The sequence below is a fragment of the Cornus florida genome, unplaced genomic scaffold (assembly GCF_030987335.1).
Source record: "Cornus florida cultivar Cherokee Brave unplaced genomic scaffold, ASM3098733v1 CherokeeBrave_3.0.0_Hap2_Chr10, whole genome shotgun sequence".
NCBI lineage: Eukaryota > Viridiplantae > Streptophyta > Magnoliopsida > Cornales > Cornaceae > Cornus > Cornus florida.
In genome coordinates this window covers 52,195,241-52,212,488 of record NW_026775580.1, presented here as the reverse complement: position 1 = coordinate 52,212,488, position 17,248 = coordinate 52,195,241, and the positions used below count along the sequence as shown (strand labels likewise).

Below are 17,248 nucleotides of genomic sequence, written 5' to 3'. Positions count from 1 at the left end.
TTGTGTAGGGCCCTCATATGGGTGACCGGTCCTTTACAAGGGTCGCGATACCAAGTCAAGCTTGAAGAGTTGTGTGTGTTTAGGAGGTGGCCAAGTTTTACATTTATAAAAAGCCACTACTACCTTTCTCTATATAAAATATAGATAGGGCGAGTAGGGATCGTCCCAAGGGATTTGATGGTGTATCGAATTGTGAACTATAGTAATTAAGGTTAGTAGGTCAAGTGATCACACAATTGGTTGGTTGGTTGATTAAGCTAAATTGAATTCAACTAAATAAAATAATATGAGGTAAACAAGAGAGAGAGAGGTCTTGGGGTGTAGAGATCACCACCAAGCAATACTTTTCTATACTACTAACAAGTGATCAATTGAGGGTAATGGATGTGTTGCAATATGATAAGGGTGTGTGTGCATTAGGTTGATTCAATTGGCAAGGATGACAAATCAAGCAAGTATTGTCTAAACATCATGTGAAGAGCACAATATATCTAAGCAATAGAGCATATATTGTCTAGACAACATGGGGATAGCACAATAGATCAAAACAAGTCATTAATCCTTCATTAAGCTCACAATCCACATGCAACACAATATTAGAGGAATATGCCATTTGGACTCACAAGCATGGAACATCAAACATCAAGAGTAGATTGTCCTCCCATCTAACATTATACTACCACTACACTAAATCTACACTACTAGCATGAAAATAAAGCTATCTAGACTAGGGGAGAGGCACAAACCATCAAGAATAGGCATAAACCATCAAATGAAACAAAATAACTTTCATTAAGCATATCATCTTGATAATCTCTAGATCTATAGCATCAATACACATAGACATGCATCAAAAACACTAAATCTAGAGATAAGCACATGAATATCCTACTTTAGCATACATAGACATATGGGTAGCATAGAATAGTCAATTGGAAGCATTAAACCATACAAACTATGAAATAATCAAGATTTATATATACATGAATATCAAGATGTATCATACAACACTAATCCCTCAATAATACACAAGATTAGAGTATAGAAAGCATGCTTGGGGCTAACTCTAGCCCCAAGAAGATGTCTAGCCACTCATGGTAGTGATGATCCAACCCTCAAGGGCTAACTCCATGGCTGCTCTTTGTAGATGAAGATCTCCTCCAATGGTTGCTCTAGCTTCCTCCCTTCTTCCTCTCCAAGAATAGCCTCCAAGATGATTTTCAATGTGTGACAAGAGACTCTAGACTCCTCACCAAAAAGTGTATCATATTCCTTATATAGGTAGGTCAAATACACCCTATGATGAGCTGTGGTCGTGCAAGGCATATTCTCCAATGATTGGGTGAAGGACGGAATAAATGAGCTGGACTTTAACTTTTTCTCGCTGGAGGAAGTTCGATCAATCGAACCTTAACTTGGATCGATCGAAGATGGGTTCGATTGATCAAACTGCATCTTGGATCGATCGAAGTGGTCTGACTCCTCCGGATAAGAACAAGGCTGAGATATTTCGAAGATATTTATGGGGAAAAGGACAAAAGTGGTTGGTAGGCGTACAGCTGTGGATAAGATCAATCATTTGAATAGGACAAAATAGGGTTCGATCAATCGAAGGTGATGTTCGATCGATCGAACTTGGAATTTCAACAAAGGCCAAGGTTGGATCTATCGAGAAATACTGTGATCGATCATAGATGTTCGATCGATCGAACTCTAAGTTGGATCGATCGAACTTTTCAGCTGCACAACTTTGATTCCTTTTTGCTCCTTGCTTTCTCCACTTTGCTTCCTCCTTTGGTTTATCTCAGGATTGCTTCAATTAAGCTCTTATTTGGTTGAGTTAGCTCAATTTTGGGATTAGTGCCTAAAAATATAAATAACACGTAAGAAGTCTAAAACGGCAAAGTAAGATAGATAAAGGTACTAGAATGCTTAAGCTTAACGGGTTTAAATGCGCACTTTTCAGTGCTCATCACACCCCCAAACTTAAATATTGCTAGTCCCTAGCAATGAACTAAGAAGTAAAGGAATGAAATGAATAACTAAACAAGTATAAACTGGAAAGCAAGTAAAATGATAGCGCCACTTTCGTAGGGAACACGATTGCATTTAGTATATGCAACAAGCCTTTTAAACCCCTAGGTTACCTCTAGTGGACGAGTAAAGTCTCGTGAGGGTTTCCAGAAATGGTACCCACAAACATTAAGCTCATTTTTTTTCAAAAGAGGCACCAATATTACAAACAAGTATTGGGAGAAAACTACCTCAAGTATGCAATTTTTCAACCGTTTCTAAGCAATCTCCCAAAATTTCAATATCAGGCAAGCAAGCATGGTCCTCCACACATCAAGAAAATGATCATGAAAATCAAAACAAGTCTAGAATCCATGTGAGAGGTCCGGCATCAAGTGCGTTGCTATCTTAGCTAACTAGAGAAGTAATCGCATCCTTACCCTCAAACTAGCACACAAATCTAGTACCGATCATCAAGATAAGAGAGTGGACCTTTTATTAAAGCTTTATTGTTCTAGGTGCGCTTATTCTTTTAACTCTATTTTTTTTTTATTTTTTATTTATTGAGGATCAAAGATGGAAGTATTGTGCAATGGGTTGATCTCTTAAGCTTTCTAGAAGATTCATGTAGCGAGCTTTAGGTCAATAACTCCCAAACCAGATGGCTTTAGGGCATTAGGTGTCAAGACACCCCTACGGACTTACAAACTCAAATCAACTAGGCTACAAATCAAGACAACAACCATCTAATCATTTCCCATTTCTCACCTTTTGGGAGAAGTCCTCACTTTTATTACTTTTGCAACTTTTTTTTTTTTTTTTTTTTTTTTTTTTCAATTCAATTATTAACCTAGAGTTTGGGCCCTCCACCTTTCGGCGCGAGAAGTTCACTGCTTAATGAGGCAAGAATCCCGGCTACTCAATGAAAAGGGGTTGTTATCCACCTTTATCAAGAATGAAAGCTTTCAATGCACTACTTGCCCAATTGGGATATAACCAATTCAATAATTAACAAAGCATGTACCCCACAATTGAATGCTAGCGTGCGCCGGTGCTAGTGTAGAATCCTAGAATGAATCTCAAAACAATCACAAAATCAGGATGATGTGGACCACAATTGTAAGCAAGATATCAATCTTTTGAAAAATTTACTCCTAAATGGCATCCTCAAGGCATACAAGGAGTATTGGACTCTCAAGTCAAGCAATTTTTAAATTTTAAGCAATATAGTCCTCAAAAGATCAAAATCATAATTAGAAATGGACCAAGTATAGAAATATCCCACAAATACACAAGACATGCTCAAAATTTGAATTTTAAAGTAACACTGAAATATACACCAATACCCCCAAACTTAAACTACACATTGTCCTCAATGTGTGAAGAGAACAAAGGAAAGAGTATACCAGTGCTTTAGACATGAATGATCGGGATAAGAGAATCCAAAGTGGGTGGCATGGCCCCCCCAAACTTGGGATAAACTGTGGTCCTAAAAAGTTTGCACTCGGATAAACTCATTAGATAACAAGATAGGATAATCAGTGCACAGTGGACATGCAAGTGTAAGATAGGATAAATAGAGAATAGAGAGAGAGGTGTAAGAGTGGTCCTGAAAAATTAGGCAGCACTCTCTCACTGAAGTCACTATGGTGTACCTGATGGAGTCAAACATACAAATATAAGATACTAAGAGACATCCATAATCAAGAAGCAATATATAGAGAATATAAAGTGCAGGTACATCAATAAAATAATAAAGCCGACAGACCGGCCGCAAAATATAATACAGTAACAGTGACAGTATAATACGGATCCAGAATAAAAGAAATGAAAGCATAAAACAACTGGAAGTGGAGTCTCAGGAGGCCTGATCGTGAAGATCTGCAGTGGCTGGAGGCGCAGGTGCGGGTGCAGGTGCAGGGAGTCGGCTGGAAAGATCGGCAAAGCAAGCCATGACATCGGCCCAGAAAGAGGTGAACTCAGCTCGGTGGGCAGTGATGTCGGCTCGCATGGCTGCTACGTCCTCCTCCAGTGTCTGTAAGCGTGCTCCGAATCCGGGAGTGGGAACTGGAGACTCAGGCAGCGATGCCTCTGAAGAAGACTCCCGAACTCGCTCCTGAGCAGCGGCTCGATCACTGGTATCATCGGCATCAGCATCATCTGCAACATCAGCATACTCCTCCGCAGGTCGCTCTAGGTCAATGTCCATGCGATCGGTAGCCGGACCGACTGGTGCATCGTCCGCTGCTATATCTGCTGCTGCTGGAGGTGCCGGCTGTGCTTAGGCTGCCTCCTCCTCCTCTAGATCAGCTGCTGCCTCTACAGCTGGCTCCTGAAGACTCCGAATAAGAGCATTGTAGCTCTTATTCCAGACGCTCCGCCTATAGAAGCTGGACCGTGCAAGGGGCTCCTCATCTGGGGGCACTCTGTAGCGCTGGTCAGGAAAGATCTGCGTGATGAGGTGTCCGAAGGGCAGGACCTTGGACTGCTTAGGGTCCTTCCTGGAAATGAAAGAATCATATAGTAACCTCATCACGCTCCAGATGAGGACTGGGATAGATACCCAGCAGCCCGTGTAAAAAGCGTAAAGAGCTGTCAAGTAGTCATGACGTCTCTGGATTTTATGGCCCGCCATGTAAATGTTCTGGAAAAGAACTTTGTCAATGAACCAGAGGTCGTCAGGCAAGAAGGTCCTGGTGGTGAATGTCTGACCACCGGCATGATGGCCTGTCAAGGAGACAGCCATGTCAGAAAATGAAGGCCTATGCAGCCTCGGGTATGTCTCTGTAAGCTCAGGTGGACACCGGTGTAGGCACCGGCAAGCACTGGCCAGAGTGTCAACTGTGATGACAATCTCGTGGCCGTCCAGTGTAGTGATCATCTCTGCGGTAGATCGTGGCGAGGGCCGGAGATGCTGAAAGAATAGCCGCACCAGTCGCGGGTATACAAGGCTGGTGACTGGGGCAAAGATGGCTGAGAGGCCCTGCTGCTTGATATCCTGATAGCCAGACCGGGTCAGGATAGACTCGGAGAAGTACGCAGTATCGAAGTACGACTCCTAAGCCACGGTCATGGCTGCATATCTCGGCAGCAACTGGTCACGGCGCTGAGCCGGTAGAGGTGGCTGCGGTGATGGCATGGCAGCTGCATCTGCCTAATGGCGCACAGGAGAAGGTGATGGTGTGAAGGCTGGAGGAGCCTGGGATGTAGATGGCATGTGGTCAGCTCCCTCCTCAGCCTCATGGGACGGGGACTGAGGGGGAGTAGCTTGTGCGGGCTCCGCCTGAGCATGAGATGGCTCTGCAACCATCTCTATCCTGGGCCGCATATGTCTGCGGGGTCGCTGTGGCCCCGAAGATCTCCTGGCTGTACTCTTGTACCGCGGAGGCATGATCTGCAAAAAGGCAAGAAAATTTCAATATAAGTCAGTGCCAGATATAAGAATTTAAGTGCATAATAGAAACATGTATGTCAAATAAGATAGACAAAATACGGATGACATGAATCTATGATGATGATGATATGTGAATCATGCTAAGCAATGTAGGTATGAAATGCATCCAATGTGGAATATCACAGGCATTGTGCATATAAAGATAGCATGAAGACGACACAAGATGAATGGAGTGTGTATGTATGATCTGTGAAAGTTCGATCGATCGAACTTTAAGTTCGATCGATCACAGAGATTTTCGATCGATCGAAGTGAAAAATGGTCAAAAGTTGGATCGATCGAAGTGAATTGGATCAATCCAACACTTGGATCGATCGAAGCATGAAAGTGCACAAGATTGGATCGATCGAAGATAGTGAAATGAAGTTCACTACTTCGATCGATCGAAGAACAAGTTAGATCGATCGAACTGTGCGAATGCTGAATTTGAAAAGTCATAGATCTGTGAGATCTAGAGCACGGGGCCCACACAAACGTGTTTGTGGGCCCATCTACACACCAAACATCCCATCCTCAACACCCAAACACTCCCCAAATGCCAAATCAAATCAAAAATCCCCAATTTGGTTCGGCCGAATGCATGTGTGAATATGTATACCATAATCATGAAATTGATGCTTCAAAATGGATGATTAATACACATACAACATAAATCAATATAGAAAATCATCAATCATGCATTGATTAAACTTTTAAATCAAGAAATGGCTCGCGATTTACCTCAAAATCGAGAGGGATGAGATGAGAGAGAGGGTGCGAAGCCGCAGTGAAAATAAGGCTCTACCTTGCCGGAATTGGCTCGCCAGAGGTGGGGAAGATGATTGGAATGGAGGTTGGCCGGATTGAGATGAGATTGAGAGAAGAGGGAGACTAGGGTTTGGTTTCTTTGTGAAGTTGGATTGATCCAAAGTGATCGATCCAACTCGGTTATATTTTTAAAAACACGATATGCAGAGTTCGATCGATCGAAGATGGAGTTCGATCGATCGAACTTAGGTCTCCACTCTTAATGGCATTTTTTTTTTTTTTTTTGATGAGATGCAAATTTCGATGGATCGAAGAAAGATTTCGATCGATCGAAGAGGATAAAGAATGTACAAGTTTAAAGGTTCAAGAGTTGATATGTGCTGGAACCTTGGATTGATCAAACTTGGAATTCGATCGATCGAACATGAAAAATTTTGAAAAGTCCCGAGAGCATGCATTTTGGAATTTGGATGCAGGTCCAAAATTTTTCTAAGTGTTGGGACTCATGATCGATCGAACCACATGTTGGATCGATCGAAAGGTAGTTCGATCGATCGAAATGGTTTACGATCGATCGAACTTTTGAGAATTTGGAGATCCCGAGAGCATGCATTTTGGAATTTGGATGCAGGTCCAAAATTTTTCTAAGTGTTGGGTGCAAAATGAGAGCTGGATCGATCGAGTCCATAGTTGGATCGATCGAACCAAAGTTCGATCGATCGAACCAAGACTTGGATCGATTGAAATTATGTCTAAATGCTCAAAATGACTTGAATGCTCATGCAATCCCTTACTCAGTTGCTTCCAATGTATATGAACCACAAAAACAGTATCTAGACTTCGCAAGAATCAAAATGCAAGATAGAAATGAGGGAGGAATAGGGTTTTGACATCCTACGAATTTCGGTGCTAGTCTTTAACGTCTCTAGCAAGACCTTGGGCTCTTTCAGCCCGGATCAAAGATCTTGCAATGCATCCCCTCCTTTTTGGGATGAGAGATGTTTCGAGTCATTCCCAACAAATGGTTCTTAGAAGAACTTGTTGGGGTAAACTCAAAAGACGTCTTGAGTTCTTTGTCAAAACCTCCCTTGGGCTTCCACGCCCTCTTACAACAAGAGTTCGAAATCACTTTTCTGGCATGCAATGCTGAAGATGAAGATGAAGGCTTTAAAACATTGTTCATGCACAAAAGCTCATTTCTTTCACAAGCAAGATCATGATATTCCTCTACCACATTAACCTCTTCTTCATATTTGTCAAATGGATTGGGTGTGGGGTTAAAGATGTTCAACGTCACTCTCATGTGCCCAAAAGAAATCTTCATTATCCCCGTCCTACAATTTATGTTGGCATTTGAGGTTGCCAAGAAAGGACGGCCAAGGATAACCGGAATTTGGTTCTTTGGATTGGGCACCGGTTCCGTGTCAATGACGACAAAGTCAACCGGGAAGAAGAACTTATCAATCTTAATCAACACATCCTCAATTATCCCTCTAGGCTTCTTAATGGATCGGTCGGCAAGTTGTAAAACCACCGACGTCGGTTTTAATTCACTTAGGCCTAATTTGACATAAACCGAATAGGGAAGAAGGTTAACACTAGCCCCTAAGTCAAGAAGTGCCCGGTTGATGACATGTTCACCAATGACACAAGATGTTGTAGGTGCACCGGGGTCCTTAAACTTTGGCAAAGTGTTGTGTTGTAGAATGGAACTCACTTGTTCGGTTAAGACCACCTTTTTTTATGTTTGGCTCTTGTTCTTCCGCTTTTGGGTGCATAAGTCCTTTAAGAATTTGGCATAAGCCGGAATTTGCTTAATTGCATCCAAAAGTGGAGGATTAACTGTGACTTGCCTAAACATATCCATTATCTCATTGTTCTTGGTCTTTTGCCTTTCTTTTGAAATGGACCCTTTCAAGGCGTCCGGAAATGGAGCTTTTTCAAAAACTCTTTCAGCATTTTCTTTCAAAGAATTTTCAGCATTGGACTTGTTTGATTCATTGGATTTCAAATCACTTTTCGAAGAAGAATCATGAATAACATTTTTCAAAGAACTTTTCTCAAACACATTTTTCAACATTGTTTTCAATGAATCTCTTTGGAAATCATCTTTCAACTCACAATTTGAGGGCTTCTCATTCTCAAGATCATGCACATGCAATGAAGGAGGAATAGTGTGTGGAACGGGACGGGTGACAACTTGAGGTTGTACCGGTTCACTCTCTTCATTAGGCATTCTAACTTGATTGTCTACTACCCTACCACTTCTCAAGGTTGTTACCGCATTGACATGCTCAACATTATGCCCTTCCAATGAGGATTTGGTTTCTACAACACATTGTTGTTTGATTGGGGCATTCATGTGCATCTTTCCCTTCTCTCTAGCATTAAGTGTTTCAGCTATTTGCCCTACTTGGGTTTCTAGCTTGGCAATTGACTGAGAATGAGAATGCAACAATTGAGTATTTGCTTCTAGAGTGCTTAAAGCATTTAAAACCTTTTCCTCAAAAGCGGAACCTCTAGAATTTCCTTGAGAATATGATTGGTTAGGAAAATGAGAATTAGCAAATTGATTTCCTTGTGAGTTATATGGTCTTGAACCTTGGGATCCTTGGTTTTGAAGTGGAGGTGGAATGTATTTCCCTTGAAAACCGCCTTGGGAAGAGTTTGAGCCCTCCCCTTGGTTTTTCCAAGAAAAATTAGGATGATTCCTCCAACTGGGATTGTAATGATTACCATAAGGATTGTTCCCTTGGTTCACAAATGTTGCATTAACTTGCTCAATGGGTTCATTTTGAATTTGTCCATGAGGTCAATTAGAAGTAGAATGAAGAACACTAGAACAAGTCATACATGATTCATTTTGAGCTCTAGGAGAATGATTAGGAAAGGAAGACACTTGATTCGCCGAGTTTTGATTGATCAATTGATCAAACTTTTGAGATAAAGACTTCATCTCGGCGGTTATATCATTTGAGTGGTCAACTTGATGTGAGCCAACACTCTTCCTACCTTGAGAATTTCTACCATTCCTAGATGACAATGTTCTATGCAAAGAGTTTTCACTCATGCTCTCATAAAGACGCCACACGTCTTCCTCTTGCCGGTCTATATAAGAACCTCCCATTGAAGCATCAACCATGCCTTTATAATTGTCCGATAAGCTTTCAAAGAAGAATTGGACCAATTGCCATTTAGGCATGTCATGGTGAGGACACTTCCTAAGCAATTCATTGAAGCGTTCCCATGCCTCGTGGAAAGTTTCTCCCTCCCCATGTGTGAATTCCCTAATGGCGGTTCTTATAGCATTGGTCTTCGAAACCGGATAGTACTTTTTCAAAAATTCTTGTTGCATTTCTGCCCAAGAAGTTATAGAAAAAGGCCTAAGGTTGTTGAACCAATACTTCGCCTTATCTTTAAGGGTGAATGGAAAAAGTTTCAGCCTTAAAACTTCTTCCGGCATGTCCGTGTATCGAACGGTAGAACAAACTTCAAGAAACTCATCCAAATGCTTGTAAGGTTCTTCACTAGGAAGTCCATGAAAGTTAGGTAGCATTTGGATATGTTGGCCTAAGGATTTTTATCTAAAGGTTTTGATGATTACAAACCATTAATGATGTTTATGTACTAATATTTTCATTGAGTTATATATAGTTCATATCCTATATGATGAGCTAGATGAGCTATTTCAAGCATTCAAGTACTCAAGCTATGAACTCAATGAAGCCTCAAAGATTGCAAGAAATCAAAGAAAGACTCAAACTTCAAAGATCAATCAAACAATTTCAAGGAAGAAAGCAAGTCTTCATCAAGCTCAAGAGATCATGGTCAGGGAATGGAGAAAAGGATAGATAGGATGGTGAGAGCTTTAGATTTAAATGTTAAAGCATATTTGAATATCTTCTGAAGCTCAAGTTTTTAGGTTCATGCATATTTTCTCTAAAAATCAGTTTTTAGACGGCCTAAAATCTTTCCATGAACTTTACTTATGCATGCTCTCATAATAGGAAGTGCACAGAACAAAATATGTTTCATTCTTAGTCTTACACAAGGATTGGAGCCGCCTCCCAAATATAGAAGCCTGCTCTTTGCACTCCAGTAGCCAAAGTGTGTGTCGTAGAATGTATTTTGTGAATTGGAGCCGCCTCCCAGTTATTGGAGCCGCCTCCCATTTATTGGAGCCTCCTCCAATTTTTTGTAGAGCCGGTTCTTCTACATTATTTGAATCTTCAACGGCACTTTTCTGCATTTAAGACTTCCAACTACTTCTAACAGACATATTAAGCCTCGGTTGTCTATATAAAGAAGGCTCATTTTACTGAAGTAAACACACCACTGGATATTTCATTCAAGAGAGCATTCAAGAGCATTCAATAAGTCATTTAATTTCTTCTCTGAGCTTTCACTTTCAACCATCACGATATTTCTCTCATTCTAGAACTTGAGCTTCATTAATATTCTGATATTCTCTAGTTGTGAGCTTGCACTTGTATATCTATTGAGAGAGATTCTTGTATTTCATTTACAAACTTTGCTACAATCTTGTAAGGGTTGGTGTGACCCAAAAGAAGCCTAGGAGAAGGGTGTTCTCCTAGCAAGGAAAAGGAGCAAGGTCTTGCTTCAAATTTGAAGGTTTGCTCTCCACCATTAAGGAGAAGCTCTAGTGAATTTGGGAAGTCTCAAGGGGGATCTTGAGCCGAGGAGTAGGAGTTTCCGAACCTCGCTAAATCACCGAGTTCATTGTTTGCATCTTCCTATCTCTATCTCTTTTACTTGTGCTTTATATTGCTTGAATTTATCAATTAATCATTGCATAATAGTTGTTGTAAAACAAGTTTCATAAATTGCAAAAAAATTGGCCATTGACTCTATTTACCCCCCCTCTAGAGTCATTTAGTGGTTAACAATTGGTATCAGAGCCTAATCTCTAGAAAAAGATTAATCATCTTAGAGAACGATCATGGCCAATACAAATTTTCATCAAGAAGGTCAATCTAATAATAGACCCCCTTGGTTTGATGGAAGTGACTACAACTATTGGAAAATCAAAATGAGAGCATTCTTAAGAGGCATAGATGTAGATGTTTGGAAAGCCGTAGAAAAAGGAGACCATGTTCCAACCAAGATAGTAGAGGGTGAAAATGTTCCAACACCCGATATTGAATGGACCCTCAATGACCGTAGGCTTATACAATGTAATGTCAAGGCTATCACAAATCTCTATTGTGCCTTAAGCAAAGATGAATTCAATAGAATTTCGGATTGCGAAACGGCTAAAGAAATTTGGGATAAACTTGAAGTTACCTATATAGGTACTAGTCATGTTAAGGAATCCAAAATGAATATGCTTGTCCATAAATATGAACTTTTTACCATGAATAACAAAGAAACTATTAGTGAAATGTACTCTCGTTTTACTAACATTGTTAATCCTTTGAAAGCTCTTGGAAGAAAATATGCATCATCCGACAATGTAAGAAAAATCCTTAGATCTTTGCCAAAGAATTGGGAAGCAAAGAAGACCGCCATCCAAGAAGCCAAAGATCTTAACACACTTCCTATTGACGAACTCATTGGTTCACTAATGGCTTACGAGCTAGAAATGAATGATAGAGATGAAGAAACTCAAAAGAAGGATATAGCTCTACAAGCTACTACCAAAGAAGTTGCAATTGATAAGGCTCCTCATGATGAAGAAGAAGAAGAAGTTGCTCTCATTACCAAAACCGTGAGAAGAATCCTTCAAATGAAGAAGTTCCAAAAGAGCAACAACTTCAAAAGAAATGGGTCATCTAGTGAGCAAGGAAAAAGAGAAGCACCTACTTGCTTCCATTGTGGAAAACCGGGGCATTTCAAATCCGATTGCTATGCCTATAAAAATGAAAAGGAAAGGAAAAAGAAAGGAAAGGCCATGCAAGCTACATGGGAGGATGATGATTCAAATGGATCCGAAAGTGACGATGAACTCAATGAATTGGTTAATCTTTGTCTCATGGCCGATGACGATGAGGTAATTTCCAATCATGACTCATTTAATTTGGAAACTACTTATGATGAATTGGTTGATGCACACAATTACTTGCTAGATGCCTTTAGAGAATTGCATGATGAATTAAGCAAAATGGTTCAAAAATGTGCTACTCTAAAAAGGGAAAAGAATATCATCTCTCAAAACCTTGAAAAATTTTAACTTGAAAATGAAGCTTTGAAAAAGGAAAAAGAATTAGCTAAAGAATCGATTTCAATAGATTTAATTTCTGAAAATAAATCATTAAAAATTATGATTGAAGATCAAATTGAGACCTTAGCAAAATTCACAAAAGGTAGAGAAAATTTGGGTCTCATACTTGGAAAGCAAAGAAATGCTTATGCCAAGGATGGACTTGGATTTGATCCTCACAACAAAAACTCTTGTTTATTGAAAAAGAGAGAACCTTTGAACAATTACTTTGTTAAAAATTCATCTTTTAGTCCACAATGTAATTATTGTAAAAAAATAGGACATAAGATCAATCATTGTCCTATTAGGCCATGTAGGACAAAAGTAGTTTGGGTCATTAAAGGGACTTATACACCTCTTCCTAACTCTCATGGACCCAAGAGAATGTGGGTACCAAAAGAAGATTACTCAAATTCCTTTTGTAGGTTTGCTTGAAGTCTCCATATTTATCCAAGGACAAATGGTTTCTTGATAGCGGATGTTCAAGGCATATGACGGGAGATCAATCAAAATTTCACTCCATCAAACCTCATAAAGGAGGAAGCGTCACATTTGGTGACAACTCAAAAGGCAAGGTCATTGGCATTGGAACTATTGGTATCTCCTCCTCCCTATCTATTGATGATGTATTACTTGTTAAGGGCTTAAAACATAACCTATTTAGTATTAGCCAATTATGTGATAAAGGATATGATGTCTTGTTTAAGTCGGACAAATGCATTGTCAAAAAGGATAATGTTGAAGTTTTCCATGCTCTAAGAAATGGTAATGTATATTCTTTGCTTTTATGTGAACTACACGATCAAGATGTCAAGTGTCTTGTATCCTCAAATGAGGATAGTTGGTTGTGGCATAGAAGGTTAGGTCATGCTAGTATGGATTTGATTTCAAAACTATCTAAAAATGAATTGGTCAAAGGCCTCCCAAAGACTAATTTTTCTAAAGATAAAACTTGTAGCGCATGTCAAATAGGCAAGCAAATCAAGTCATCATTTAAAAGGAAAAAGGATATAACAACTTCAAGACCACTAGAGTTAATTCATATGGACTTATTCGGTCCGGAGAGAATTGCTAGTCTTGGTGGAAAACTCTATGCATTTGTCATTGTGGATGACTTCTCTAGATTCACTTGGGTATTTTTCCTTACACATAAAAATGAGGTTCATACAATCTTTACTAAATTTTGTAAGAGAGTCGAAAACGAAAAAGAATGTAAGATCAAGTCCATTAGAAGTGATAGAGGTAGAGAGTTCGACAACCAAGATGTGGAAAGATTTTGTGATGAAAATAGATACAATCATAATCTTTCGGCTCCTAGAACTCCTCAACAAAACGGAGTTGTTGAAAGAAAAAATAGGTCTCTCTAAGAAATGGCTAGGACTATGTTAAATGAACATAATTCTCCTAAATCTCTATGGGCCGAAGCTGTCAGTACCTCATGCTATGTCATAAACAGAGTCATCATTAGAAAACTCCTTAATAAGACTCCTTATGATCTTTGGAACAAAAGGAAACCAAATATTGGATACTTTAAGGTCTTTGGGTGTAAATGCTTCGTGTTGAATGACAAAGATAATTTAGGAAAATTTGAACCTAAATCAGATGAAGGTATTTTCCTAGGATACTCCTCTCGTAGCAAAGCATTTAGAGTGTTTAACAAAAGAACACGAGTCGTTGTGGAATCAATACATGTTGTATTTGATGAATCACCATTATCCCCTATTAGATGCTCATTGGATGAAAATGAAGATGTGGTTGAAATTGAAAAGAATGTTGAAAATCTTGATCTAAATGGTCCTTCTCATAAAGATCTCTCCAAAGATGTTCCAAAAGAAAGTCACTCTCATGAAGACACTCCTCCTAAGGCTTGGAAGCAAGTGCTTAATCATCCAATAAATCAAATTATCGGTGATCCATCTAAAGGTGTAAGAACTAGATCTCAAATGAGTAATATTTGCAATTATGTAGCTTTTGTTTCCCAACTTGAACCAAAAAATATTCATGAAGCCGAAAATGATGAATCTTGGCTTTTGGCCATGCAAGAAGAACTTAACCAATTCGAAAGAAATAAAGTTTGGCTTTTGGTTCCAAGGCCTAAAGACAAAACTATCATTGGCACAAAATGGGTATTTAGGAACAAAAAGGATGAATCGGGAATCATAGTAAGAAACAAGGCAAGGCTTGTTGCTCAAGGATATAATCAAGAAGAAGGAATTGATTATGAGGAATCATTTGCCCCCGTAGCTAGACTTGAAGCTATAAGAATGCTCCTTGCTTTTGCATCCCATAAGAACTTCAAGTTATATCAAATGGATGTAAAAAGTGCTTTCTTAAATGGTATCATTGAAGAAGAAGTATATGTTGATCAACCACCGGGCTTTGAAAGCCGTATTTACCCAAACCATGTTTTCAAATTATCAAAAGCCTTGTATGGTTTGAAACAAGCTCCAAGAGCTTGGTATGAAAGACTAAGTGGTTTTCTACTTGTTAATGGTTTTATTAGAGGTAAAATTGATAATACTCTTTTCACTAAAACCATCGATAACAACTTATTGGTCATTCAAATTTACGTTGATGATATTATCTTTGGATCAACCAATAGTGTGATATGTGAAAAGTTTGCTTCTAGTATGCAGAATGAATTCGAAATGAGCATGATGGGTGAACTTACTTTTTTTCTAGGATTGCAAATCAAACAAACACTTGATGGCATTTTTGTTTGCCAATCTAAGTATGTTAAAGATTTGCTAAAGAAATTTGGCTTGGAGGAAGTCAAACATGCCCATACTCCAATGAGCTCATCTTTGAAACTTGATAAAGATGAAAAAGGCACTGATGTAGATATTAAAAAATACAGAGGTATGATTGGTAGTCTCTTATATCTTACCGCAAGTAGACCGGATATCATGTTTAGTGTATGTTTATGTGCTCGTTTTCAATCATGTCCTAAAGAATCTCATTTATGTGCCGTTAAACGAATCTTTCGCTATTTGAGCTATACCACATTCTTGGGACTTTGGTATCCTAGACATACATCTTTTGACCTTGTTGGTTACTCGGACGCTGACTTTGGTGGATGCAAAGTTGATAGAAAAAGTACTAGCGGGACTTGTCACTTCATTAGACAATCATTAGTATCTTGGTCTTGCAAGAAACAAAATTCCATAGCTCTATCAACGGCGGAAGCCGAGTATATTGCAGCCGGTAGTTGTTGCGCTCAAACACTTTACATTAAACAACAACTAGAAGACTTTGGACTCTATTTTGATCACATTCCTATTATGTGTGATAATACAAGTGCAATATGCATCTCTAAAAATCCTATTCAGCATTCAAGAACAAAGCATATAGAAATTAGATACCATTTTCTTAGGGATCATGTTTCTAAGGGTGATATTGATCTTATTTTTGTGACCACTGAAAAGCAATTAGCTGACATCTTCACAAAACCACTCCAAGAGGAGAGATTCTGTCTACTCAGAAGAGAAATTGGAATGATCACAGAGCAGAATGTCATGCAATGAAGTAGCAGCAGCAGAGCCGGCTCCAATCTAAATAAGAGCCGCCTCTATAGAAAACAAGAGCCGGATCATCTCATTCAAGAGCCGCCTCTCCAACCTGCATCCAAGAAAATCACAATTTCTAACTCTCGGTATCTCTAGAGCCGGATCACAAAATTTCATGAGCCGGCTCCCCAAAACCAGCATCCATGTCCAAACCCTCGGTATCTCTAAGAGCCGGATCACAAAATTTCATGAGCCGGCTCCCCAAAACCTGCATCCATGTCCAAACTCTCGGGATGTCTCAAAAATCATCAAGAGCCGGCTCCAAAAATCAAGAGCCGGCTCCAAAAAATCAAGAGCCGGCTCCAAAAATCAAGAGCCGGCTCCAAAAAGCTCTTGAGCCGGCTCCAATTTTTCCATGAGCCGGCTCCAATCTGCTGTATCCCTTTAAATTCCTTCGGCAGTAGTTTTTTTTTTGGGCATTATGTTCAACATTTCCAGAGAGCATAAACCGTGAGAGCTCCTTCACCATGAGTATGAGTGCTTCAATTTTTAAGGTCTCAAAATGATTTCATCCATCATATAATATCAAGTGGCCTTTATCCTGCATCCTATTTTATTCTCCTCTCATTGTTGTGCAAGAATTTCCTCATCTCAGGTAAAAACTTCAACCTCTTTTGTTCTCCTTTCTTCATTATTTCATCTATCATATATGTGTATTGATCCATGCTTTGATGTAATACTCCATGAATTGCTTTAAACTCATCTTAAATTGAATTTTGTTGCATGAATTCCTTTCAATTTTGAACAAAATTTTGGTTTAATCTCCTTTACATTACATGTTCAAACCCTAGGAATATCATATTTTAATCCAAAATTTTGGTCTTGCTTCATGAATCTAAGCATTTTTTTTGTGGATTATGTTAAATTTCCCTCTTGGGTTTACATTTCCATAAAAGTTTACCAATTCCACATGAATTGTCATAATTTCACAAGACTTAATTTTCTATCAAACCCTAGAAAATTAATCCTTTCAGCAAATTTTTTTTGGGGTTGCTTTGTGAACTCATTTCTTTTTAATTTTATTCCATTAAAATTCCTTTTTAAGTCTACATTTCAAAATTCATTCTTCAAAATCCAACGCCAATCACATTGTTGCTCACAAATTTTTTTTGGGTTTTCCCACATAGTTTACTTTATTTTTTTTGTTTGTTCTCAAAATTGTCTAGATATGAAAAATTGTTGTTCAAAGTCTTTTGAAAATGCCTCCATATCTTTTCAAATTAATATAAGTTTTGTTTTTAAATTATG

General features: G+C 39.0%; 1 non-coding gene across 1 annotated transcript; it reads left to right on the top strand.

The window, feature by feature from the left end:
• The first annotated feature begins 9,414 nt into the window (after positions 1-9,414).
• LOC132280617 (small nucleolar RNA R71) lies at positions 9,415-9,516 on the top strand. Its single transcript, XR_009471625.1, has one exon. It is a non-coding gene; the product is annotated as a small nucleolar RNA R71 (small nucleolar RNA).
• Positions 9,517-17,248: the final 7,732 nt, after the last annotated feature.